This window comes from Phocoena sinus, chromosome 1, assembly GCF_008692025.1.
Source record: "Phocoena sinus isolate mPhoSin1 chromosome 1, mPhoSin1.pri, whole genome shotgun sequence".
Lineage (NCBI taxonomy): Eukaryota > Metazoa > Chordata > Mammalia > Artiodactyla > Phocoenidae > Phocoena > Phocoena sinus.
Window position 1 is genome coordinate 162,382,220 of NC_045763.1, and position 27,974 is coordinate 162,410,193.

At 45.6% G+C, this 27,974-nt stretch overlaps 1 pseudogene; it reads left to right on the top strand.

The window, feature by feature from the left end:
• The first annotated feature begins 17,090 nt into the window (after positions 1-17,090).
• On the top strand, positions 17,091-17,484 carry LOC116741802 (annotated as a pseudogene).
• The last annotated feature ends 10,490 nt before the right edge of the window (positions 17,485-27,974 follow it).

The window sequence follows — 27,974 nt, forward strand, 5'->3', positions numbered from 1 at the left end:
TTAGGGAAAACAGAAGTTTAATCAAAGGAAATAACAGAGTTGGCCTGGTTCTAGAAATGCAGGATGTCCTGAAGCACCCAGCAGGGCCTGGTGACGATGTCCCTCTCTCAGACTTTCCCTTTGAGGCTTCCTCCCCCAGCTTGTGCCCATGAGGGGGCTTCAGAGGTCACCCACCCCCTACAGGTAGGAGACTCAGTGGGTGGGACCAGGGCCAGGCTCTCAGGGCCACCACAAGCTCAGGAAAGATCAAACCCAGGGCCTCCATCACAGCATCAAAGTATTGCTGAAGGGGATTATCCTTTCACTTTTCTCTTGCTCTGAGGTTCTACGGGCAGCAAACCCTGCTGAAAGGGATCATAAATTCTGTTGGGGTCCTGTAGTCTTGGCTGTTTCCAGGACTCATGTGGCAACAGGAAAGGTTATATGAGGAGGGGGAGACAAAGCGTGAGATCTTGGAACCCAGCTGGGCGTGGCCCTGTAACTGGGGCAGCTGGCGGGTGGCAGGACCTGGATGGGACCTTCCTGGAAGGTGCAATGGGCAGGGGCAGGGCTCAGGCCCACCCCAGGGGAGACCTGATTGAGCCTGCTCAGGGGACTGACAGGCAGCCGCCGGTTTAGAAAGCCCCTACCCGCATTGCCAGCCTCTCTGTGCCCCTTCTCCCTCTCATCCACTGCTCAACACTCAGAGGTTCCCCCAGGCATCTTCCTGCCTCAGAACCTTCACACGTCGCTTCCTCAGGGAAGCCCTCCCTGACCCCTTCAGACCGGCTCAGCCTCCCCTATGAAACACTCCACAGCCCTTAGGGTCTCCATGGCGCTGACCACCATTACCATGTTATGTTAGTATCTTTCTGTCTTGCCGCCTATGAGCTCCCCCTGGGCCTGGGCCATCTCGTTTTATTCTCCACTTTCTCCCCAGTGCCCGTTGAAGTGTCTGGCCTGTAGAAATGGCTCAACAACATTAAAAAATAAAGGACTTGAGTCAGACCTTACCTGTAGGTGTTAGGAAGGTTCCAAGACAAGGCAGAGCAGGTAAGGGGATGGAGGCCAGGGCAGGGAGGGCTTCCAGGAGCCAGCAGGACTCCAGTCCCAGGGGTGTGGAGTCTGCCAGGAGCAAGGAAGGACCAAATCCAGGGACCCCCAGCCTGGGCCACTCACAGTGATGGGACTCAGGCCCCAGGAACAAGACGTGGTCCGGTTCTCCATCACTGAGACCCAGGCAGTCACTCAACCTCGGGGAGCCCTTGTTTCTCATTCGTAAAATGGGGATAAAAATTCCTGCCTCACAGGTTGCTATGAGGATTAAATGAACTCAAGAAGTGGTAGCTTTTTTCTTCCAAATGTGTGCCTTTGCCTGGACTGTCTTTGGTGATATCTATGTATCTATATGTATCCATCCATCTATCTTACCTACAACTATATAACTACATCCATTTCTATTTCTACCTCTAGATCCCAATGTCTCTACCTCCATATTGTTTCCCTCCCTCTAAATCTCCCTCAGAGCCTGAGCTCTGAGCTCTGACACTCCAGCAGCAGCTGGAGGAGGTTTGGGTTTGTGAATATTTGGACAAATACTAACGAGACCGGCAGGACCAGCCCTTCCTAGATTACATAGATGCTTCATCACAGCCCACAGATGCCCCCAACCTAATTATCTTGGCCAACTTAGGAGAGATCAGAACAGGCTTGCAAATTAAATCCTGTTATTGGCTCCAAAGGGAGCTGCTCCCTTCACATACACACCCCTCTGTGTGCCGGGGAAAGGCAGACTCAGGGCTTCTGCTTAGCTGCTCGGACACACCAGGGTTTCAGGGTTGCTGCATTACCAGAGAAGTAACCCCATCAGCTGATTCCAGGCCTCGATCAATTTCAACAGCAGCTTTGGGGCTTTCCACGGGAGGTCCTAAAATCAAAGCTTGCGACTCCACACATGCCTTGAAGGAATAGGAATCACCTCTCCGGAGGCAGCAAAGGGAGTCGGGGGACGTTGTGTTTGGCTTCATGCAGACCCGAGTTGAGTCCTGGGTCTGCCACTCACTAGCTGTGTGATCCTAGTCAGCCAGCTCGACCTCTCTGACCCTTGGTTCCTCGTCTGCATAATGGGGTGACAAGACCATGTCCAAGGGCTCATAAGAAGATTAAATAGGCCTGTAAAGTGCCTATTCAACAGAAGCTCATTCTCTCCCCTTATTCCAGATCAAGACTGGGAGAGTTGCCAGCAAATATATCAGATCCCAGCAGAGGACGGTGCATCTCCCTCCTGTTCACTCTGCTGCAGAGCTAGTGAGAGGTCAAAGTCAGATCCCACCTGGGGAAAGTCCTCTGCAAGGAGCAAATTCGCTTGCGCCCAGGTCCTGCTGGTGTATAAGACTCCTCTGTAATTACCGGCTTCCACGCCTTGTACCCACCTGACGTCATCCGCCCACCCCCACCCCCGTCCCGGGTCATGGCTGACCCGTGCTTGGGAATGATCTGTCCCAAGGCTGTCACGGGAGGCCTGACTTACTTGCTGTTATTTCGGCTCAGATTCCAGGACACTTGCCTTGTCCCCTTGTCCCTCCCCCTCCTATACTTCAGCCTGAAGAACTGTCCCCTGTATTACCACTATCTGCCTCAATATCCATGCCTTGAGCCATCCCCTGGGAGCAGGCATCCCACCTTCCCCCAAATCTAACCTCAGTACTCCAGCTAAACCCAGCTCCCAGAGACTGGACCTCCCCGGGGACAACTGGCTGTCAGCCCAGCCTACTGGCTCCGCCTGCCACCATACGTACCTGACTCTGAGTGCCAAATGCCTGCTATCTGGGACCTCCGCCTCCCTGTGACAGCTGCTCAGAGCCATCAGGAAATGGGGAAGAGACCCTGGTACCCAGGCTGAAGGACAAGAAATGCGCTTCCCCTCCCAAACATTACTACAGGTTTTTATCCTGTCTTTCTCCAAAAACCCCACTGAAATGAAAGCAAAGGCATTTTTGAAAGTATAAGCCCAAAGACTAGGAGAATTTCTCCTCTAGGAGAGGAGACAATTATAGATAAGAGATTTTGACAAAGTTTAGAAGAGGAAAAGCAGATGGAGGAGGAAAATTAGCAGAGGAAGATATAAGCTGAAATGCCTGCAAAGGAGGTTCCAGATGAGAAGCGAACCCATTTGCCCGGCAGAAAAAATGGGATGCTCAGGACGTAGAAGCAACAGGTACAGAAAGTTGTGGGCAGGAGTGGGGCTGGGAAAAGGAGGTTTGTGCGGGCATCTACACTGAGTGACACCCCACCCCCCAGATCCCCCCTTTGCCCTGCACAACTGGGTTGCTCACATGCTTCCTCCACCCCCACCTGGGCAAGATGCCCAAGGCTTGTTCTCTGGTGAAGCAGAGAGAAAGCTCCAAATTTGGGGATACCAGGCAAAGTGAGGGGTAAGGCTCAGGACTGCATTCTAAAAACTGCACAGTGGGGCTTCCCTGGTGGCGCAGTGGTTGAGAGTCCGCCTGCCGATGCAGGGGACGCAGGTTCGTGCCCCGGTCCGGGAGGATCCCACATGACACGGAGCGGGTGGGCCCGTGAGCCATGGCCGCTGAGCCTGTGCATCTGGAGCCTGTGCTCCTCAACGGGAGAGGCCACAACAGTGAGAGGCCCGCTTACCGCAAAAAAAAAAAAGAAAAGGAAATTAAAAATAAATAAATAAAACAAAAAACTGCACAGTGAGTTTCTGAGTCCCATTTTCTGGTCCTGCTACAGGCATCCTGCCCCCAAGCAAGAGGGGATTCTCCTCTTGAGTAGCTGAACTACCCCAGAGAAAAAGATCTCTAAATACTGGCATTTGACAATTTCCAATGTAAAAAGCCCCACCTGTCCTCACGCTCCACCCAAGCATTCAGAACTTTCAATCCACTTTACAGAGCCTCTTGGAAATGTGATCAGATAGTCAAGGATTAACAGATATTTGAGGAAAGACTCCAACGTGAAAAAGAGACCTAAAAAAAGGCAGCTCTGGAGTAGGTGTCAGAGCACCTAGCATCTCAGAGACAGGGCAAGGAGCAGAGGACAGTTTCAAAACGAATTCTAGTGAAAATTCTGAGAATCAAGAGCAGACATTGCCCTTTATGGGAAAGGAAATAATCAGAAAACAAGAAAGAACTCTTGGAGATAAAAAATATACATAACAGTTGAAATTAAAATTCAATAAAGGGAAACCTGCCAGAAAAGAAAATTAAAACACAAAGAGGGAAAACAGGACAGATGAAATTTTTTAAAAATTTCAAGAATCAAAGAGAAAACAGGTGGGAGGAAATAATTTTTAAATATTTATATAAATATTCCTGGAATAGAAGGGTGTGAATTTCCATATTGAAAGGGCCAATTGAGAGTCTGTCATTAGAGATGAAAAAAAAAATACCTACACCAATTTTGAAATGTCAGAACACCAAAGATAAAGAGAAGATCCAAAAAACTTGGGTCTGAAAGCTGAAACAGGGCACAAGAAGAGGAGCAGGAATCAAAATGGCACCAATTTCTCAGCAGCAACACTGGAAGCCAGGAGATGAGGAAACAATGCCTTCAGCATCCTCAGGGGGAAAATGTTATTTTCAAACTGGATTCTATATTCAGCCACTCTCAGTGAGTGTGAGGGTAGAAAAAAGACAGTTTTTCCATGTAAACAGACTCAACCAAATTGACCAACCATGTACCCTGTCTTAAAAAACTGCTGAAGGATGTGCTCCACCAAAACTAGGCTGTAAATCAAGAAAGAAGATATGGGCCTGAGGAAACAGCAGAGCTGGGATTGGACAGAGCAGTGAATGCAAGTCCCTGGATGACAGATGTGTAGCAGGCCTAGAGAGCAAGCTTATGGTTAGGAGAAGGAGGGAGAGCTGCTCCAGGAGGGAGACCACTGGGGGAAAATGGGATTGATACATCAAATGATAGGTCTCACCATTCAGAAATTATACTGTTAGGCCTTTGCCAGAACCGAAGGAGCAAGTTACATAGAAAACTAGGTGAATTCTTTTTTCTTTTTTCTTTTTTTTCTTTTTGGCAATAAAGCCAAAAATAGGGGCAGGCAGCTAATTTGCACTCAATTATTCATTTATACATTTTATACATTTTCCATCCAATTTCATTCCACTGGTTCAAGTTTCTTCATAGCCATGGCAAATGCTTCTTCACCAAAATGAACATTTTTACCCAATAATATTGTCCTAACCATTTACATTTCCAGAATGGGAGGAAGAAGTAATGTAAATGGACACTTTTTTTTAAGTAAAAGATAAACGTACAAACATGAACCCCGTTTGTAATCTAAGATTGTTTAGACTAGCGCTTATCAAAGTTTAATATGCCTATGAAACACAGCATAAGATGTAGCCTCTGATTCAGTAGTTCTGGAGTGGGACCTAAGATACTGCATTACAAACAAGTCCCCAGGTGGATGCTGCTGGTCTGTGTGTCATACTTTGAGTAGCAAGTATTTATACAGAGATAAATGGCAATGAAAACATCTGTTGAGCTATGATAATAACATTTGCCATTTATCTAGTGCCTACTGTATGCCAAGCACTATACTGTTTTGCATGCATTATCTCAATTTACTCCTCAAAATCCTTATTATCATTATCCTCATTTTACAAATAGAGAATTGAGGCTAAGAGGAGAAGTAATTGCCCAAGCTCTGACAAATGCTAGTTGGTGGAGTGGGGATTGAAGTAAGACTTATGTCACCTCAAAGTCCAGATTTTTTTCCTTAGAATTACAGCTTCAACCTCCCCTGCAATGTAAAGAGACAGAAATAAATGGAAAGACATTCTGTGTTCATGGATTGAAAAACTCCATGTTGTTAAAATGTCCATACTCCTCAAAGTGATTCAATGCTATCTCCATCAAAATCCCACTGGCATTTTTTACAGAAATTTAAAAATGAATGCTAAAATTCATTTGAGACCACAAAAGACCCAGAATAGACAATGTGATATTCAGAAAGAAGAAGATAGCAGGAGGCATCACACTCCTTGATTTCAAAATATATTATAAAAATAAAGTAATTTTAAAAGTATGGTACTTTATGATTATAAATGGGATTGTTTTCTTAATTTCTCTTTCTGATAGTTCATTGTTAGTGTATAAAACTATGACACATTTCTGTATATTAATTTTGTATCCTGCAACTTTACCAAATTCATTGAGGAGTCCTAGTAGTTTTTTGGTGGTGTCTTTAGGATTTTCTTTTTATAGTATCATGCCACCTACAAACAGTGACAGTTCTACTTCTTCCCTTCCACTTTGGATTCCTTTTATTTCTTTTTCTTGTCTGATTGCTATGGCTAGGACTTCCAATACTATGTTAAATAAAAGTGGTGAGCCCAGGCATCTGTGCCTTTCTTGTTCCTGATCTTAGAGAAAATGCTTTCAGCTGTTCACCATTGAGTATGATGGTTGATGTGGGCTTGTCTTATATGGGCTTTATTATGTTGAAGTATGTTCCATCTAATGCATTTTGTTGAGAATTTTTATCATAAATAGACGTTGATTTTATCAAAAGCTTATCATACATCTCTTGATATGTTCATAAGATTTTTATTCTTCAATTTGTTAACATGGTGTGTCACATTGGTTAATTTATGTATGTTAAACGATCCTAGCGTCCCAGAGATAAATCTCAATTGATCCCAATGGCAGCAGTTGGGCTGGCAGGATGCAGCTATATTCGGGGACTAACTATAGCCAAATGCAGCAGGGCAGGCCAGTGACAGGAGACAGGGTTTTCTTGAGTTAGGGTTACACATTTTTGCTGTTCTTCTGTTTTAAAACATACTTTTAAATTTCTTTAGCAACCTTGCTTTGTCAAATCACATTTAGGAAAAAAAGAGAGCTGCAGTACCTCCTGAAACTGTTGTCTTATCCTGTTGACTCTGAAGTTTCACTGCCATTTTCCAATAAGAATGGCCTGAAAACATCCCATCTTTCTAAGCCATGATGAATGAGCATTGATTAAAAGTAGTTTCTTGCCTCCAAGCAGCCCACAGAGCAGTCAGGGCCACAGCCCTGGGCACCTAAGGCAGCCGAGCCAAGACACTTCTGGCTGTAGTGCTCAGAGCAGGCACACCATCAAAACAGCACTAGGTGTGGTCTTCCCTGGTGGTGCAGTAGTTGAGAGTCTGCCTGCCGATGCAGGGGACACGGGTTCGTGCCCCGGTCGGGGAGGATCCCACGTGCCGCGGAGCGGCTGGGCCCGTGAGCCATGGCCGCTGAGCCTGCGCGTCTGGAGACTGTGCCCCGCAACGGGAGAGGTCACAACCGTGAGAGGCCCACATACCGCAGAAAAACAAAAAACAAAAAAAAGCACTAGGTGAATTTTTAAATGAGATAATTATTAATCCCAGTATAAACAAAGGAAGGTAGGAAATATAATCACTGCATATTACTTGCTCTACCATAAATAATATTCACAGAAGTATAATAATTATACACCAACTGCTTATATTAACTAAAAGTATCGGAGCCATTATCCTGGGAGGGTAAGAGAAAGGAAGGGAATGGGAAGAGGACAAATCCTTGTCTGCCATATCAGGACCTCAAGAGATAAATTCTAAATTTGGTAAATCAAGGAAAGAAATATAAGCACATTACTTAGAAATATAGAGATAAATACTAGAAGAAACAGCTCAAAGAGTGTGCTTGTTTTCTATTGTTGCATCACCATAAACTTAACAGTTTAAAACAACACATTTATTTTCTCATGGTTTCCCTGGGTCAGGAGTCTGGGCATGGATCTTCTACAGAGGGTTGAAATCAAGGCATCAGCTGGGACTGTGTTCTCATCTGAAAGCTTAACTGAGAAAAAAATCATCTTCCAAACGCATTCAGGTCACTGGCAGGATTAATTTCCTTGTGGTTGTATGACTGAAAGCCCCAGCTTTTTACTGGCTGTTAGCTGGCGGCCACCCTCAGGCCTATAGGCCTCCTGAAGTTCCTAGAAGCCACTCACGGTTCCTTGCCATGGGAGCTTCTCCAACATGGCCACTGACTTTATCAAGCCCACAGGGAGAGCCTCTGGCTCCAGTTTGCTACAAAGGAAGTCTTATATAACACAGCATAATCATGGCAGTAATATCCCATCACCTTGCCGTGGGAGGGGAGATGGGAGATGTGAACGCCAAGAGGCTGGGACCACTGAGATCACCCTAAATTCTATCCACCACAAAGAGGTTCTTAAATGTTTTTTCATAAAGAAATCATGCAAAATACATAAAAGAGTATTAATGGATCCCTCCCACCCATTTCCTAGCCAACACGTTCTCTTCCCTGGGAGGCAACAAATATAACCAGTTTCTCTCGTAACTTAACAAATGATTCTGTGTATATAATACATGTGGACATACACATGTTACTCCTCACTCCCTTAGCTCTCTGCTCAAATGTGCCAGGCCTTAACTGAGCCCTCTATAACAATGATGATACATACATATTTTTCCCCTTTTGTGCATAACTGGTACCATGTTATGTAAACACATATGCATCTCACTATTTGCACTTCATATATCCTGAGATGATTTAAAATTGGTACATAAAGAGATTCTTCACTGTTTTTCTGCCGTGGTCTAGCATTCATTGACCATTTGATGGACAGTTAGGTCATTTCCAACCCTTTTCTATTGTGAAGTTAGATATTTCTAACGCTTCAATAAGTATCTCTGAGGGGAGATTATTTTACTAATAGTGTTGCCTCTGGGGAGTGGGACGGGAAAGGGCAGGATCTACTGCTTTCATTATAAGCCTTGTGCACCACTTGATTTTTTTTTTAACCATGCACACATATTACTTTGATAATTGTAAGAGGGCTGTGTGATCTGTTCAGGGGGTGAGGCTGGCTACATGGGGAACCTCTCTCATCCTCGCCACCATCAGAACAGGCTTCCAAGCTCCTCTGAGCTGCTAGCCGCCCACTCCCACTCAGGCTTTATTCTTCTCCTTTCTCAGCATTTATTGGGCATCTGCTGTGTGTCAGGAACTTGGAGACTGGAGCTTCAGAGAAAAATTATACTTCTCACTTCAGGCCAAAGATTCTACTTTGTAATATCCCTTGTAATATATGAGAGCAAACATGCACACAGCTCTCCTGGGCTCTCAGGAGAGAAATGGGCTTCCAGCGGCCTCAGCTGGAGCCAGAGCCCCCTCCAGGGTGCAGGAATTGCACAAGCAGTGGCTACCTCCAAGGTGGGGAGCTTGGGAATTGTTTGGTGTTAAAGTTCTGCTCTCCAGTGGATCTGAGGGGCAGCTTCCCTTATTGCAGTCATCCACTCCTTCCTCTGCAGCCCCAGCAGCAGCTTTTGGAACACTGCCAGCCCCCTTGAGGTCCCCATTTGTCACATTGTAAGACTCTCCCCCATAAAAGGGCAGGACTAGAGAGACCCTCTGTGTCTCCCTCCTTCCCTCCCCCACATCTTTCTCTGCCCCCTTCCTCTTGTAACTCCAATTTGTTTTCCTTCCTTACAATTGCTTCTCCTTTTCTTCTCCTCCCCTACTGATTATCCTTGGCTTCAGCTGTGTCCCTCAGTGTCCAAGGGGGGCCGAGACCCTGTGACCCTACCCCTGCCATCTCCCTTTGACCCAGTGGACAACAGAGTCTAGCATTTTCCCAGTGAGGTGGGTACACACCTGTTTTAACTGGGGGAGAAAATTACGCCTTCATGCCTCATTTCCCATAGCAATGCACTGTGATGAACTTGATCTCCAACAGAGTGACAGTTACTGAGCAGTCTCCTGGGCATCAGACCATTTCATCCTCACAGCAACTGCACAAGACGGTATTGCTATGATCCCTGCTTTGTAAATGAGGGAACAAAATTAGTTACATCTCTGGGAGATGTAACTAATCTGCCTGCGGTCACACAGCTAAAAGTGGCAGAGCCGGTATCTAAACCTGCATCTGCTTGTTTCCAGAACCAAGGCTCTTAATCTCAGTGTTGTGGGCTTCATCCTCTACACATGTGGCAAACGTATTTTCTGTTTCCTTTCTAGTGAGCAATGGCTTCATCAACGACCCACACGGACATCAACCCAATAATCATGACTGTGTGGGTGCAGTTTTCCATTAGTTAAAAATCCACTTAATCCAGAAAACAAACCTATGGTTACCAGGGGGAAAGGGATAAATTGGGAGATTGGGACTGACATATACACACCACTATATATAAAATAGATAACTAATAAGGACCTACCATATAGCACAGGGAACTCAATACTCTGTAATGACCTGTATGGGAAAAGAATCTAAAAAGAGTGGATATATGTATATGCATAACTGATTCACTTTGCTGTACACCTGAAACTAACACAATGTGTAAATCAACTATACTCCAATAAAATTTTTTTAAAAATCCACTTAGGGCTTCTCTGGTGGCGCAGTGACTGAGAGTCCGCCTGCCGATGCAGGAGACACGGGTTCGTGTCCCGGTCCGGGAAGATCCCACATGCCGTGGAGCGGCTGTACCCGTGAGCCATGGCCGCTGAGCCTGCGCATCCGGAGCCTGTGCTCCGCAACGGGAGAGGCCACAACAGTGAGAGGCCCGCGTACGGAAAAAAAAAAAAAAAAAAAAAAAAAAAAAAAAATCCACTTAATCCACCAACAACGGGCCCACATTTCTTCAGCTTGGCTGCAAGGACTTGAGGCATTTCATCAAACCATTTGCTGAAATCAAGTCTACATTCCAACATGAAATTTCATCAAGACTTTACCTCCCTCCCAAGGCTCCCTGAAGTAATAACCCAGCACCCAACAAGCTCCCCCAACCCTCCCCAAGTCTTTCTGTGCTGTTATATCTGGCCTGGCCCTGATCAAGGCGCTCCTCTGACCTCCTGAAAGCAAGATCAAAAAGACTGGTGGTGTTTGGAAGTGATAGCGGGCAGTGGGAGGAAGTAGAGGGTGAAGTGTGACAGCGGCTGCCAAGTGGCAGAAGTGAGATTAAAATGGATTCGAAAAGTGGCTGGCGCAGCGGTGAGGAGACGTGGCCTTCCATCAGTCTGGGGCAGCAGCCTGAAAGATGCACTGGGGCCAAGGTCCTCCCTACAAGCTCTTCCTTCTTTTCTGGAGCAGGGCTTGCAAACTGAAGCCTGCAGCCACCAGGCCAAGACCCTAAATAGGGGAAGTTGGTCCTGGGGGAAGTGATAAATGAATTGCATGTAAAGTATGCCTGGCACATGTCAGAACTCCCTAAGTGTTCATTGTTATTATCAGTTGTTATTATCATCATCATCATCATTATATCACTATGATTAGAGAAGCAGCTGTGACTCAACCCCAGACACAACTATTGTCCTTCAGCAAGGTGGATGTAGTGATGCCAGATTTCCCAATATGTCAAAGAAGCTGGGAATCTGGATTTTTGTTTAAAATCTCTCCATTTTTCCATTTGGCAACTAATGCAATTAGAACAAAAAACAGTGCCTGTGTGGACCAGACGAAATCAGCCTGTGGGCCACCCTCAGGCCTGTATGCTCAGTCCTGGAGCCTGCGGCAGAAGCTCTGTGCCCAGGATCCCACAATCTCTGGGGATTAGGGACGTGGCCGTGACAGTCTTCCAAGCCTCCTTGTGTCCCACACCCCTACACACACACACACACACACACACACACACACACACACACCAGAAGCACTCCAGGGACGTGGCATCCCCAGCTGAGCCCTTGAGCCTGACAAGGAGCCAGCTGCACTTCCAGCCTGGCAAGGAGAGCGGCGAAGGGAGAACGGTGGCCAGCCGGGAAGAGAAGGGCTCACGCAGCCCTCTTCAAGGAAGAAGCCCAGGGTCCCTGCACAGCCCACAGCACTGGGCAGCTCAGCCTCTGCTTGGCTGAGGGAGCAGAAGGAACCAGCCATGGACCATGAGAGGCTCCCTGCTTCCTGGGCGCTGAGAACACCTCCCCTGAGCAAAAATGGGCTTGAGCTGGATTAGGTCCCTTCTGCTGCCCACCTTCTCTGATGCCCTCCTGCCTTAGAGTTGTGACTGCAGTGGCTGCCACTATGAATGTGGGGTGCCCGCTGTCACAACAGATATGTCAGAGCATAAACAAAGAAAGCGAAGCACGGCTGTAAAGAAGACCAGAGGACTCCCAAAGCTGTGGTCTGCCCGTAACCGCCAAACCAAAAGGGTGGAGTGATGCCCTGTGGTGCCGGGTAGCCTGTCCCTGAACTGTGGGTGGGCTGGGGGGGACCGTCTCCCAGGAGCTGTGGTTGTCCTTTCCCTCAGCTCCCTTTGTCCATAGTTCTCAGCGAGAGGGGGTGCATCAGAGCAGCCTCTAGAACCTTCTCTGGGGTCTTTTCCCTCCAAAGCTCTTCTCTGCAAGACCCTGGAGGAGTTCTATTGATGCTTTCATGTAAGGGGATATCCCGTCAGCCCCTCTTTGCAGAATTTCTCCTGTTTTTGAGAAAGGTGATCATCTAGGAATGGGAAGGGTGGGGATGGGAAACAACTCAATACCATCATCATCGTAGTTACATTTTTGTTGCTTTTAACAACTTTATTGAGGTATTACTGACATACAATCCATAGTTAAAATATTCAGTTTGGTAAGTTTTGACACATGTACACACCCATGAAACGTTCAACACAATCAAGATAGTGAACATACCCCAAAGTTTCCTTGGTGTCCTTTGTCATCCCTCCCTTCCCCTCCCTTCATCCACAGGCAACCACTGATCTTTCTGTCACCAGAGATTAGTTTGCGTTTTCTGGAGTTTTACATAAATGGAATCTTACAGTATGTATTCTTTTTCTGTCTGGCTTCTTTCACTCGGCATAACTGTTCTGAGATCCATCCACGTTGCTGCGTTGCTGCTTGTATCAGTAGTTCATTCCTCTCTGTTACTGAGTGGCATTCCATTATATGAGCATAATTACTTATATATATATATATAATTACTTTATATTAAGTACTTCCTATATGCCAGGAACCCTACTAGTGTGTTCACATACATTATCGTTTTCAGTCCTCAAACTGATCCGCAGATAAGAACAGTAATCTCCACTTTACAGTTGAGGCAAGCAAGGCTCAGAGAAGTTAAGAAAACTTCCCACAGGTCACACAGCAGGGAAGTGTAACATTCAGGATATGAATTTGTCTCCCTGCACTGAGCTATACTGCCTGTGCAGTTTTCCCTCTGAGCACCTGGCCATCCCAGGTGTCCCGGGCTGCTCAGCAGCGGGATGCCTTTGACCTTCCCTCCTAGCTCCACCCCACGGGCCCGGGAGCACAGCGGACCGGCCCGGCCGCCTTGGTCCCACTTCCTCCCGCGACCGTGACACTCTGGGCACATTGCCCGTGGAGGGGAGGAGGTCAAAAGAAAGGGGCCCGAGCACCTGAAGGCCTGAACCCCTTCTGCCCACAGCACCCCCCCCCCTCCTGTTTGCAGAAGAAGATTTTTACTGGAGTCAACTTGTTTTGAGCTGAGGTGGAACACGCTCCCCGAGCCTATCAATAGAACGAGGCAGAAGGGTGACCACGCGGCAGATGGCACGGGTGGGTGGAGCGGCTCCTCTGTCGTGTTCCGTGGTGGTGAGAGATTCCCGACTGCGGGCACCGGCACTTCCCTTCTCCTCCATCCCTTCAGCCCCCTGCAGCTGAGCTTCTTCCGTCACAATCCGCCTTTTCCGGGTTCCCGGAGATCCTGCAAAGGCCTCTGGGAGCGAGGCCGACGGGCGGATGAGCACCAGGGCCTCAGGGCCGCACCTGCGAATCCCGAGAGCAAGCTCCTCCCTCGTGTTTCCGGACACCACGTCTCCAAGTGCCCTGCAGAAGGGCGGGAATCACTGTAGCTGGGGCCTGTGTTCAATGATTTACATCTCACCCCACCTGCCTCTTCTGGGACTTTGCATGGTCCGGGCCTGGCATCTTCAATCTGCCCCTCTCTCCTTGCACCTTCTTTGGGGCAGACTTCCTTTACCCAAATCAAAATCCTTCTCTTGATTCTGCTTCCCCTTCACGTTACCAAACTTCCTAAGTTATCTCCTCCGAAGACCTCCCCACTCCCTGGAACTGTATGTATATACATACAGTAGAATATGATTCAGCCTTCAGAAGGAACTAGGTTGACCTCCCTAACAATCCTCTCCAATGAGTGCCCTTGGGAGCGCGCATCCTACCTGTGATTCCCTGTTGGAAAACATCATGCCCATTAGGCTGCCAGCACCACGTGGCAGGGCTTCCCCAGTCCATCGCTGTGGTTTCTGCAGCACCCAGCACAGTGCCTGCGCCCAACAAATGCTCAGTGAATACGTGATTTCTTGAAATAAGGTTTTTATACTTGCAAGAGTGAACAATGTATTATTTAGAGGTACATATATTCAGTAACACTATAAAGAAAAGCAAAAGAATTACATACTCAAGATAAGCATGGAAGTCATACCCATTAGGATGGCTATTTAAACACACACACACACACACACACACACACACACACACACACGCAGAGAGAGAAAAACAAATGCTGGCTGTGGAGAAATTGAGACCCTTGTACATTGCTGGTGAAAATGTAAAATGGTGCAGCCACTGTGGAAAACAATCTGGCAATTCCTCAAAATATTCAACATAGAATTACATTTGACCCAGCAATTCCCACTTCTGGGTATATACACAAAAGAAAGCTGGGACACAGCTATTTGTGCACCAGTGTTCGCAGTAGCCCTATTCACGGTAGCCAAAAGGTGGAAACAACCCAAATGTCCATCAACAGATGAATGGATCAGTAAGATGTGGTATATACATACCTACAGTAGAATATTATTCAGCCTTTAAAAGGAAGAAAATTCGGACACAGGCTACAACATGAATGGACCTGGAAAACATTATGGTGAGTAAAATAAGCCAATCACCAAAGGACGAATATTGCCCTTATCTACTTCCATGAAGTACCCAGAGCAGCCAAATTCATAGAGGAAGAAGGTAAAAACAGTGGTTACGAGGTCTGGGGAAGGGAGGAATGAGGAGGTATTGTTTAACTCAGTTTATTTAACTTTAGTCTGGGATGATGAAAAAGTTCTGGAGGTGGACACTGGTAGTAGTTGCACAGCAATGTAAATGTTCTTAATGCCACTGAATTGTACACTTAAAAATTATTAGAATGGCAAGTTTTCTGTTACATATATTGTACCACATTAAAAAAACAAAACCAAAAAATCAAGATGGTGGTCACTGAAGTGGGAGGGAGGGGGAAAAAGAAAGGGCTATAACTGTACTGAGGGTGAGTCTTCGGGTACTCAGACTCTTATACTTGTTTAGTACATTGCCTACATCCAGCCACACCTGCCCCCTCTGCAACCACACATGTATGCTATGTACCTAATTTCATGGATTCTAAAGCTCACGTGTTAAAAATGTAATCTCTCTGAAACTGGGATGCATCTCACAACCAATGTGGTAAGAATAGCCTTGTGCCATAGTTTAGGTGGTAGGCTATTATCTTTCTCTGTGGTACATAAAACAATGCTGCTTCTGGGACTTCCCTGTAGTTAAGGGAAGTGTCCAGTGGTTAAGACTCCGTGGGTTCGATCCCTGGTCAGGGAACTAAGATCCTGCATGCCAAGCAGCATGCCAAAAAAAAAAAAAAAGATGCTTCTGACGATGGTGTCTAAGAGCAGATGAAATACAGGGTATGTATTTGTAAGTAAAAATATTTCATAATAAATTTTTATTTATTTTTATTGAAGTATAGTTGATTTACAATGTTGTGTTAGTTTCAGGTGTACAACAAAGTGATTCAGTGATTCTTTTTCATATTCTTTTCCATTATAGTTTATTACAAGATACTGAGTATAGTTCCGTATACTATACAGTAGGACCTTGTTGTTTATTTTATATATAGTAGTTTGTATCTGCTAATCCCAAACTCCTAATTTATCACTCCCTGCCCCCTTTCCCCTCTGGTAACCATAAGCCAATCTCTGTGAGTATGTTTCTGTTTTGTAAATAGATTCATCATTTATATCATATTTTAAATTCTACGTGTAAGTGATATCAGATGATATTTGTGTTTTTCTGTCTGACTTCACTTAGTATCATAATCTCTAGGTCCGTCCATGTTGCTGCATTTGGCATTGTTTCTTTTTTCTTTTTTTTGGGTGCACTGGGTCTTCGTTGCTGCGCGCAGGCTTTCTCTAGTTTTCCCCTTTTCTCCACACCCTCTCCAGCATTTATTATTTGTAGGCATTTTGATGATGGCCGTTCCGACCAGTGTGAGTGATACCTCATTGTAGTTTTGATTTGCATTTCTCTAATAGTGACGTTGAGCATCTTTTCATATGCCTACTGACCATCTGTATGTCTTCTTTGGAGAAATGTCTATTTAGGTCTTCTGCCCATTTTTTGATTGGGTTGTTTGGGTTTTGATATTGAGTTGTGTGAGCATAACAGATTTTAAAATAACAGTTCTATTGACATGTAATTCACATACGATACATTCACCCATTTAAATTATACAATTCAATGGTTTTTAGTATATTCACAGAGTTGCACAATCACACAATACATGGTCTTTTGTGACTGGCTTTTCTTACTTAGCGTGTTTTCAAGTTTCATCTGTGTTGTAGCATTATACTTAATTTTTAAAGTGATCCATTCACTTCTCAACTCAGAGGAATCTGACTTCTGAATCCACCTCTTTATTAAAATGACTCATGTAGGTCACAAGTAATTTCCTCATTATACAGTCCAGTGGACATATCTCAGGCTTCATTTCAACCTCATTCAGTACAAATATGGGTTGAGTGTTCACTAAATGCCAATTTTTACTGGCATCACTCACTTCCTTCTCTCTGACACGCTCCTTCCTTAAATTCCACACCTCATGCTTATTTGCCTGTTTCTCTGTCTGGACCTTCTCTGTCTGCTTCCTTGGTTCTCCCTTCCCCTCTCCTTTGGCTTGTCTTTGGCCTTTGTCCCCTCCTTTGACGTTCTTCCAGTGATATCCAGCAGACTGGTATCCTCCATGATCAGGCCCTCAATCTGACACAACCCTCAATCAGGTTGTATCTTCAACCCTAACCTCTGTTTCTCCACCTGCCTGCTAGACCTTTCTCCCTGGGTGTTGGACGGGTGCCTCACACTCCATGCTAGATGGAGTCTCTCCTCTGCATAACCCAGCACTTCTCTTAAGCCACTTAAATTCTGCCTTATACTCTTTCATTCAACAAAATTATTTACTCGAGGCCTGTGTCACAACCGTGCTCCGCCAGATCATTGGTCAGGCCAAGAATCAGCCTAGCTTGATCCCCCTCTTCGTATTTATTGGAGCAGGAGGTACTGGAGGAGCACTGTATGTCTGGAGCCTGGCATTGTTCAACCCAGATGTCAGTTGGGACAGAAAGAATAACCCAGGACCCTGGAACAAAGTGGGCCCCGATGATTAATACAAGTTCTACCCAGTGAATGTAGATTACAGCAAAGTGAAGAAAGAAGGTCCAGACTTCTAAATGAAATGTTTCACTATAAAGCTGCTTAGAATGAAGGCCTTCCAGAAGCCATCTGCACAGTTTTGCACTTGACCAGGAAATAGTTCCCCTCTCAATGCGTGATCATGCTGGTGTATTGTGTTGGGGTTTACACTGATTAATAAATAATCTGAAACTTAAAAAAAAAAAAGTTACTGAGAATCTGCTGCTGTTGGAAGTACTAAAGACATGTTAGAAAAGAAAACAAAGTCCCTTTTCTCCAAGAGCTTCCCTTCTAGGGAGAGAGCCAGGTGGTCAACCATGAACCTGCAATATGGCTGGCGGTGATGAGTTCCTTAAAACAATTAGAGCAGGGTAAAGGGATCAAAAGTGACAGTGGGCTGTGCCGGTTATTCTCTGCTTACTGTCCCTCCCTCCCATACAATTCACCCATCGTCCTCCCTCTCAGCCCTGTGTCATGCCCCAGGGACTGGCCTACAAGGCTTCTTTCACCCAAGCTCCCTCGCCCTCTGCCTTCCTATTGGCTTAGGCAGAAAGAGGAGATGTGAGAGTGGGGGGCAGTGGTGTGGTAGTAAATGTTTATCAACCAGCTGTCCAAGGAAAAGCAACCTGATTTGTAGCATTTGCCCATTTCTGTGGTGTAAATACTCCACCTTGAGAGATTTCAAACAGCCATCTTGATGTCGGAGTTGGAAAGAGATGCTTACCGTGGGCCCTGATGAATCAGGATAAGCCAGTTTCAACACACCATTGGTGAGAGGAGAGGGAATGTCTTCTCAGCTTCCTCTTGTCCTCGGTCCTGGTAGGGGCTGCATCCCTTCAGGACTGCAGCTCTAGACAACAGTGCCTCTCAGGCCACTCCAGCTCCAACGAGATGCTGAGACTCCCATTCCCTCCTCCTACCTCTTCAGGCCTGGGATTGGGAACAGCTTCTCAGTGAAGCTGGTCCCTGGGTGCCTCACTATCCCTAGTTTCTTTTCCCTACTCCCAGCTCTTCATTAATGTTCTTCAAAATCCTTGTGGAATGTACCTTCTGTTTCCCGTGGGACCCGGACTCATACAGGAGGGTTGTCTTTTTCCGTAGAGTGCACAGGAAGGCCTTTCTGATACTGTAACACTGAAGCACAGAATGAGGGTGTGGGAAGTGATTCGTGTGTTGATCCTGCCACCTCCTCTCCAGTTTCCCCATCCCCATGCCTGGTAACCATTTCTCTTGTATTTGATTTCTAGCAGTGCCAATCCCAGTTCTTTGCATGTATCCAAAAAAGCATTTGTTGAATTGTACCAAAACAGGGCCATCTATTGCTTTTCTTCTGCTCTCTAAAAAGTGTTCCTTGTTCCTATGAATTTCACTAATGCTCTTTCATTCTTCATTTGAATCTTCTATTGGGTCCATGCCCAGTGAGCCAGTGCTAACAGAAGCTGGTATAAAATCCTCCTACAAAAATTACAGTCCTCAAAAGAAAAAAAAAAACAAAAAACACCACAGTCCTCTTATAAAAATTGCTGGATTTGAGGCCACAGTAGATAATTTACATAGGTTGAGAAGATGAATTCAAAAGCCATTAAATCTAAGCCTGTGAAATAAAAATCAGCAGAGTTTGCTACGATTGTACTTAAACTCAACATGAAGGCCAAATGGTAACATAGCATTCTGAAGTTACACCACTTTATACAGCAATACCACCAGTGTTCATGCTGCCTGGTGGGCCTGGGTCTGAGAACATAACATTCCTGCTGTGGTTCTGCACTCCCCTCCCCGCTGGCTGTTAACCCCCTGTGCCAAGGCAGGCTGGCTTCATGAGACCCATTGTATCCACACTCACTTCACCCACCAAGTGGACCTCTTTCGTCATGTCAACCAGCCTATCTGCAGAGGTATCAGCTTGGTAGGGAGAATGGACTCTTTGTGGAGAAGATTAGGATTAGGGCTGGGATTTGGGTTGAGGTTTGTGAAGGTTAATTTTATGTGTCAACTTGGCTGGGCCATGGTGGGCCAGATATGTGATTAAACATTACTCTGAATGTGTCTGCGTCTGTAAGGGTGTTTCTGGTTTTGTTTTTTTATATAATTTTTTATTTGTTTTATTTATTTATTTTTGGCTGCATTGGGTCTTCGTTGCTGCATGCAGGCTTTCTCTAGTTGCATCGAGCAGGGGATACTCTTCGTTGTGGTGCATGGACTTCTCATTGTGGTGGCTTCTCCTGTTGTGGAGCACAGGCTCTAGGAGTGCAGGCTTCAACAGTTGCAGCACATGGGCCTTAGAGCATGTGGTCTTCAGTAGTTGCAGCATGTGGGCTCAGTTGTTGTGGCTCGTGGGCTCTAGAGCACAGACTCAGTAGTTGTGGTGCACAGGCTTAGTTGCTCTGTGGCATGTGGGATCTTCCTGGACCAGGAATGCAACCCATGCCCCCTGCATTGGCAGGCAGATTCTTAACCACTGTGCTACCAGGGAAGTCCCAGTGAGGGTGTTTTTGCATGAGATTAATGTTTAAAGCAGTGACTTTGAGTGAAACAGATTGCACTCCATACTGTGGGTGGGCCTCATCCAATCAGTTGACAGTCTGAATAGAATAAGACTGACCTTTCCTGAGCAAGAGGGAATTCTGCCAGCAGACAACCTTTGGACTTGAGCTGCAGCACCAGCTCTTCCTGCAGATGTTGGACTTGCCATCCTCCATAATTATGTAAGCCAATTCCTGAAAATACATCTTTCTTTATATATATACATCTAATTGGTTCTGTTTCTCTGGAGAACCTGACTAATACAAGGTTGGAGTTGTGACTGGATTTAGGGTTAAAGTTAAGGTTAACATTAGGGCAGGGTTACAGTTAGGATTAATATTAGAGGGAGATCGGGGCTAGAGTTGGCATTCAGGTTGAGTTTGAGGTAGGGGTAGGGTTAGCATGAAGGGTAAGGTTAGGAATCAGGTTAGAGTAGGGTTAGGATTAGGGTTGGGTTGAAGTTAGGGTTAGAGTTAGGGTTAAGTTTAGGATAGGGATCAAGTCAGTTAAAATTAAGTTTAGTTTTTAGGATGAATTGGGAGATTGGGATGGACATATATACACCAATATGTATAAAATTGATAACTAATAAGAACCTGCTGTATAAAATAAATAAAATTCAAAAAAAAAAGAAAATAACAACAAAAAAAGAATATAGCTACCAATTAAAAACAATGTTTAGTTTTTAAACAATGCCTGGGGTTAAGGAACATTAAGGTGTGGACTAGGGCTTAACAGCTGACGGTGCATCCTGTCACCCTGGGCTGCCTAACTCAAGACTGCTTTTGTAGTAAGAGAGAAATAAATTTTCTTAGCCTCTGTTATTTTGTATATTATTGTTTTATGCAGCTGAACCAGACCCTGATTAATCCAGCACCCCAGAATGGGGTTACCTACTGCCCTAGATGCATGCCAGGCACCTGTGCCTCCGCCATCAGCATATTTAGATCACGGTCCTGCGAGCACTTGTACATGTTTTTTTGTCTGTATTCCTATTTGGCTCTGAGGTACAAGACAGCAGGAATTTAAGTTCCCAGCACACATATAGTGCCTGGGTCAGTACCCCGCAAGGAACGTTAGTGTCCCTATCTTTACTATTAAACATGGAATCCTGGCCCCCTTGGCCATATGTCTGGCCTCAAGCATCCTCAGAGCCACCTCTATATGAGAAGCCTGGAGGACAGGACTGCCCTCTGCCCATGCACTACCTCTGCAGAGGGCTGACCAGGCCAGTATGAAAACAGTAGTATGGGCAAATTCTACCCATGACACGGACTCCTTCTAAATGCAGTGATCAATTAATTGCTATGACCAGGCCCCCAAGAAGCTGCTGGGACAGGAGGCAAGCTGCACAGACTTACTGCAGAGCTGGGATTGAGGGTAAAGTTAGGAAGGGCTGCCACATTCTTGGGCAAGACCAACCCAAGCTGTGCTCACATTCTGATTCCCAACTGCTTGTTCAGAGATAGCAAATAACGGTAGCAATTGTTATTATTATTATTATTGACGTTTACAACATGACAGACTCCATTCTAAATGCTGGATCTGGATCATCTCATCGAATCCTTACAGTAGCCCTATGAAGTAGATATTCTTTTCCCTTTTTACAGATGAGAAACAGAGGCATAGAGATGTTAAGTAATGTGCCTGAGGTCACAGAGCTGGTAAGTGGAACAGCTGGGATCAGAACCCGGACAGTCTGAGACCAGAGCCCATGCTCTTAAGCACCATGCTCCACTTCCCTCCTAAAAGACCCACTCATTCAGCAAATAATAATATTTACTGTCTGTTGAGCACTTTCTATGAGTCAGGCTCCACACCAGTGGCTCTCAACTAGGGCAATTTTTCCCCCCAGGGAATATGTGGCGATGTCTGGGAACATTTTTGCGTATCACCACTGTGGTGAGGTGTACCGTGGCACTGAGTGTGTCAAGGACAGGGATGCTGCTAAACATCCTACAATGCCCAGCACAACACAGAATTATCCAGCCCAAAATAGTGCCAAGGCTGGGAAATTCTGCTCTATCCTAAACACTGTACATTTTTTGCTTTAATCATCATAATAATCCTGTGAAACAGTTGCTGTTATTCCCATTTTACAGGTGAAAAAACTAAGGTTTAGACGGAGATTAAATAATTTCTCCAAAGTTACATAGCAAGTGGATGAGGAGATAATTCAAACCAAGATCTGTTGGATTCCTAAACACTTTCTGCATCCAGGCACTGTGCTATTTGATTTATATATTGTATAAAGTTTCCTATGGCTACTATCAAAAACGACACAAACTTGGTGGCTTAAATCAACAGAAATGTATTCTCTCAGGGTTCTGGAGAACAGACATCTGAAATCAGTGTCCCTGGGCCAAAATCAAGGTGTCAGCAGGGCCACGCTCCTTCCAGAGGCTCTAGGAGAGAATCCACAAGTCAACATTCCTTGGCTTGTGGCCACATCATTCCAATCTTCAAGGCCAGCATCTTCGAATCTCTTTCCTCCATCTTCACATCACCTTCTCCTTTGTGTGTGATCAAATCTCCCTCTGTCTCCCCCTAATAAGGACATATGTGATCATAGTTAGAGCTCGCTCAGGTAATTCAAAATAGTCTCCCCAGCTCAAGATCTTTTACTTAATCATAACTGCAAAGATCCTTTTCCCAAATAATTTAAAATTTACAGGTTCCAGGGATTATGGTCTAATATCTTTGGAGGCCATTATTCAGCCCACTTCACATATATCTTCCCAACGCTGCTCACAGTTTTATTATGCCTATTTTACAGATATACCCAGCTCTGAGGGACATGATCTGAGCTCTGGATGTGTATGGTCAAGTCTATGACCCCTATCAGAGGAACCAAAAGCCTGTTCAGGAACAACCCCGCACTCACCACACACATACAAGCACACACAAACATAGATTGATCCGACAGATTTGGCCTTACAATAATTACTCCTAAATTCAGAAAATATTTTTTTAACTGTAAATTACACTGCATTTTTAAAGTTGCTAGAGAAGACTACTTTTTAATCCACCTCTTTAGGTTTTATTTGCAAAGAGAAGACGTTCTTATAATGCAAATAACTGCTCCCTAGTCTAGCTGTACCTTAACGCTGACTTTTTAATGAGGTTTTTTTAAAATCAGGGACTCCACTGGTACTGTAATATACTAATACCTAATATCTGTTCTACCTTTTTGTTTAACACTTCATATTGACAAAGAGACTTTGGTCTATATTAGCTCCTATGCTCTACATGCTAAGTCGGGGGCAGTGTGGGTGCCCGATGTGATAAGTGAAACAGGACAGGTAAAGTAAACATCAGTGACGATGCCACTTCATCAGGCAGTTTCCAGGTAGCTCCAAGGGAGAGTTCTCAGAACATTCCTTCTTGTTCTACCATCAGAAGATTAAGATTTGGACTCATTAAAACACAGGTAACCACACCTCACCAAAGAAGATATTCAGATGGCAAACGGGCATGTGAAAAGATGCTCTACATCACATGCCATCAGGGAAGTGTAAATTAAAGCAATAATGAGACAGTACTACATACCTGTTAGAATGGCCAATACCTGGAACACTGACAACATCAAATGCTGGCGAGAATGTAAAAATAACAGGAACTCTCTCATTCACTGCTGGTGGGAACGCAAAGTGGTACAGCCACTTTGGAAGACAGCTTGCCAATCACACTCCTTGGTATTTACACAAATGAGTTGAAAACTTACGTCCACACAAAAACCTGTACACTGTTTATAGCACTGTAAAGCTGTTTATTTATAATTGTCAAAACTTGGAAGCAACAAAACTTCAGTAGGTGAATGGATAACTAAACTGTAGTACATCTAGACAATGGAATATTATTCAATGCTTAAAAAAAAGGAGCTATCAAGCTATGAAAGGACAGGGAGGAATCTTAACTGTCTATTACTAAGTTAAAGAGACAATCTGAAGAGGCTGCATACTGTGTGATTCGAACTCTATGACGTGCTGGGAAAGGCAAAACTATGGAGACAGTAAAAAGATCACTGGTGGTCAGGAGTTGGGGGAAGGAGGGATAAATAGGCAGAGCACAGAGAATTTTTAAGGCAGTGAAAACACTCTGTATGGTACTCTACAGATGGATACATGTCATTATACATTTGTCCAAACCCATAGAATATACAACATCAGGAATGAACCCTGATGTAAACTATGGACTTTGGGTGATGATGATGTGTCGATAGAGGTTCATCAGTTGTGACACATGCATCACTGTGCTGGGGATGTAGGTAATGGGGAGGCCAAGCCTGTGTGGTGGCAGGTGTATGTGGGAACTCTCCGTATCTTCCTCTCAATTTTGCTGTGAACCTAAGACTGCTCTAAAAAAAAATCAAGTCCCTCTTAAAACACACACAGGTGACCTAGGAACCTCTCTGGTGTTCATGAGACCCTTTCATTTATTCATTCATGGGCCGATGTTAGCTGAGAGCCTGTGTGCCAGGCGCTATGGAGACACAATGGGGGGCAAAACCACATCTAGTCCCTGCTTTGATGTTGCTCATGCCTGAATGGGAGGAGTAGACCCTGCACAATGAGGACCAGTAAGAAAAGGAACGTGGCTCTATGAAAATGGTGGCCCCCAGAGCTGACCTTCCTTTAAGACTTAGTCCAAGTACCACTGACTCCACAGGCTCCCATGGGCCTCATTCTCTGAATTCCAGCGGTCTGGCAAGGCAGCACTCTGCCATCCTCCCATAATGCAGTGTGTCAGAGCCCTCTTATCCAACACTTTCAAACCTGGAAGCCGTTGTGTTAATCAAAACAAAGAGCGAAATTACTTAAAATGAAGTGTCCCTTAAACATTTTATTTTTATGTAAATCACATAAATATTCCTCCATTCCTTTACTGTGGAGTCAAGGCTGTGCTTGTAGATCTGCCATTGGGAGTTATGAGTCCTCTTCTCACAGGAAGCATGTCCGTAATTTATCCCTGAGGATTTCCAGTCTCCATTTCTTTAAAGTGAGGGGAAGTGGTAAAGACGCTTGTGAGGCAATCTGAGTTCAGAATCCTGGCTCTTCAGTATCTTTCCCCCTATCTTTTCCTCTCATCTACATCTAAAAATTTTTTTGTATGATTTGCCTTTATTAAATCTTTCCAAAGCATTTAGGTTAATTTTCCAAAAAAACCTTTTGCACTCAGATTTTACCAGTTTACATGATATTAATTAAATTACGTTAAGTGCAATAACAAATCACAATCAGGTTTGGGAACAACTGATTCTGGGTAAGAAATACAGGTCGGGACTTCCCTGGTGGTCCAGTGGTTAAGAATCCTCCTTCCAATGCAGGGGACAAGGGTTTGATCCCTGGTCGGGGAACTAAGATCCCACATGCCGTGGGGCAGCTAAGCCTGCGCGCTCTATCTAGAGCCCACGTGTCACAACTACTGAGCCCACATGCCACAACTGGAGAGAAGCCCACGCACCACAACGAAAGATCCCGCATGCCGCAACGAAGGTCCTGCGTGCGCAGCTAAGACCTGATGCAGCCAAATAAATAAATAAATATTTTTAAAAAAACATGTCAAGTATGGAGGCAAAAGTGTGCAGGGTTCTGGTGGGTTCTGGGTGGTTACACTTTACAGAGGGCATGAGACTTCCCTGGAGGGCCAGTGGTTAAGACCACTGCAGGGGGTGCAGGTTCGATCCCTGGTCAAAAATGTTTTATGGAGGGCATGGGGAGTGAAGGTGAGTTAGGTGAGTGGGCTAAGCAGAGGATGGTAAGAGGGCCTCTACAGATCCTTGGCATGAGAGCATACCCAAAGAAGTCCTGGGTCCAAGCCAGTGTAGCTGGGGCATCAGGGCCTGCAGGCCCCACAGAAGGCTCTCCCAAGGTGTTTTGGAGGCTGGGGGTTAACTAAAATGGATAAAATCAGAAGACCAGAGCTGGTGGGAGGGAAGTGGGGCAGGGTGCCCTTCTGCAGCTGTCACTCAGGCCTCCAGAAGTCCACTGGCAACTCCCAAGATGATCAAAACTAAATTACTGAGGGTTTGTTCTTTGTCTTTGCAACTTGCTCTAACCATGGAAGAAAAAGCCACTTACTGCCCATCTCTCGGCAAAAAAACCTCCCTGCTGTACTCCCAAGGCTGGGCAGAAAGAGGAAGAGTGTTCCTGTTTCGTACCCATGGCTCGCTGCTGGTCAGGCCAGTTGCACAAGCCTTGGATCAGGAGAGTCCAAAGAGCTGGAATGAAGCGGCAGCCCTACCACTCCGGAGCCAGGGAACTAGGCTGGTCCCTCCTCACTGTTCACAGGAGAGGGATCGTACTTCACCCAGGGAGCCCCTAGGGATCACTTGCACTATCTCCCTGGCATCTCAACAGTAGTAAGCATCCCCCCCGGGCTGGGCTGAGGTTAGTTGGAGGCGTCCCTGTCTCTCTGACTGCAGGATCAACAGGTGCCTCTGTTTTACTCCGAGAACATCATTTAGCGTGTTGTTTTTACATCTGTGTCAACACAGACTTAGTATGGAGTAGAATGAGAAGTCCTCATGATGATTTAAGAGGGCACCAGACTTCAGATTTTAAAGCTGCACACAAGCCACACGGGGCTACACCACAGACCCCTGAGAACAAACCACCACCTTCTGCCATCCTGCGCTTGGGCCGTTAGGGGCACGTCCTGGGGAATGGCTGAGACGAGCTGAATCGTGTGAATACACTCAGCAAACCACTAAGCGCTAGCAAACAGAGGAGGTTATTCTTATTCATATTCTTTTACTGTGTGTTAGTCTAGGGTCCCCAGCTGCATGGAAAGTTCTCAAGATCAGAAACGATCTTTTTTTCCCTCAAGCTCCCTCTCCCTTTCTTCCCTCTCAGCCTGGCCCTGAGCATACTGCAGGGCTCCATAAGTACAGGGACAGTGAGAGCAATGGGGAGACCTTCAGTTTTAGGTCAGAGTCACCTGGTTGTGAATAAATTTCCACTGAAATTGATGGGAGTCTTCACAGAGACTCTCCCCAAGCCCCAGAGAGAGCCTTGGGGTTGCTAATTGAAATCATCATCCTCTATGAAGGGTCTGACTCGAGACTGACTCCTAGGCTTTCTGTGCTGCAGAAGAAATCTGAGAAGGGACCAGAAAGACAGCCCAGAGAGGCCCTGGGAGATGGGGCAGATGGGAAGAGAGAGATCAAGTCAACCTGCAGAAAGAGAAGGAAAAATACCCATTTGCCCTCCAAGGGTTGGCCTGTTCCCTGCAGTGGAGGCCTTGTGGGGGGGATCCTTACCCTGCCCTGGACAGCAGCTGTTGGGGGCTGAGGGATAAGGGATGTGTATCACAGCAGGTCTCCGAGGGCCACAGAGGATGAACGCGGTCGTGCAGTGGGCGTGACCAGTATGTCCAGGAAGATGCAGCGACCACAATGTCAGAGGGCGACTATCAAGGACACCTGTGTTTGAGGGCCACTCTAAGTTGATGTGACATGTGGATAACCGTGTCTGGATGGCGACCACAGGCCACTCCTCACAGCCACAGGCTTGGAAGGAAAGAAGGGAAAGAAGCGGGAAGGACAGAACCCCCAGGAGGAGGCGCATCTGCCATCCCCAGGACAGGGCAGATGATGTGAAAGGGAGAAGGGGAGTTCAGCACAGGGAACTATATTCGGTATCCTGTAATAAACCATAATAGAAAAGAATACGAAAAAGGAAAAAATATATATATATATGTAACTGAGTCACTTTTCTGTACACCTGAAACTAACACAACATTGTAAATCAACTATAATTCAATATAAATAAACAGATAGATAGAGAAAAAGAGGGAGTAGGAGAGGGACAAGTCAACCCCCAAATCATCTTCCCTCCAGCCCTTAGCCAGTGGGGTGGACCCACTCAAGGTAACAAAAAGAAAAAAGGCTGGAGCAGCACAGGAGACAGAGAACACAGCCACCCCCTCAAGAAAGCAGCCACCGTGGTCCTTCCACAGAGGCATCTGGGACGTTACACAATCACAAGGAGACTGTCTACAGTTCGCTCAAGTTCTGCAAGAAAGAGATCCATCAG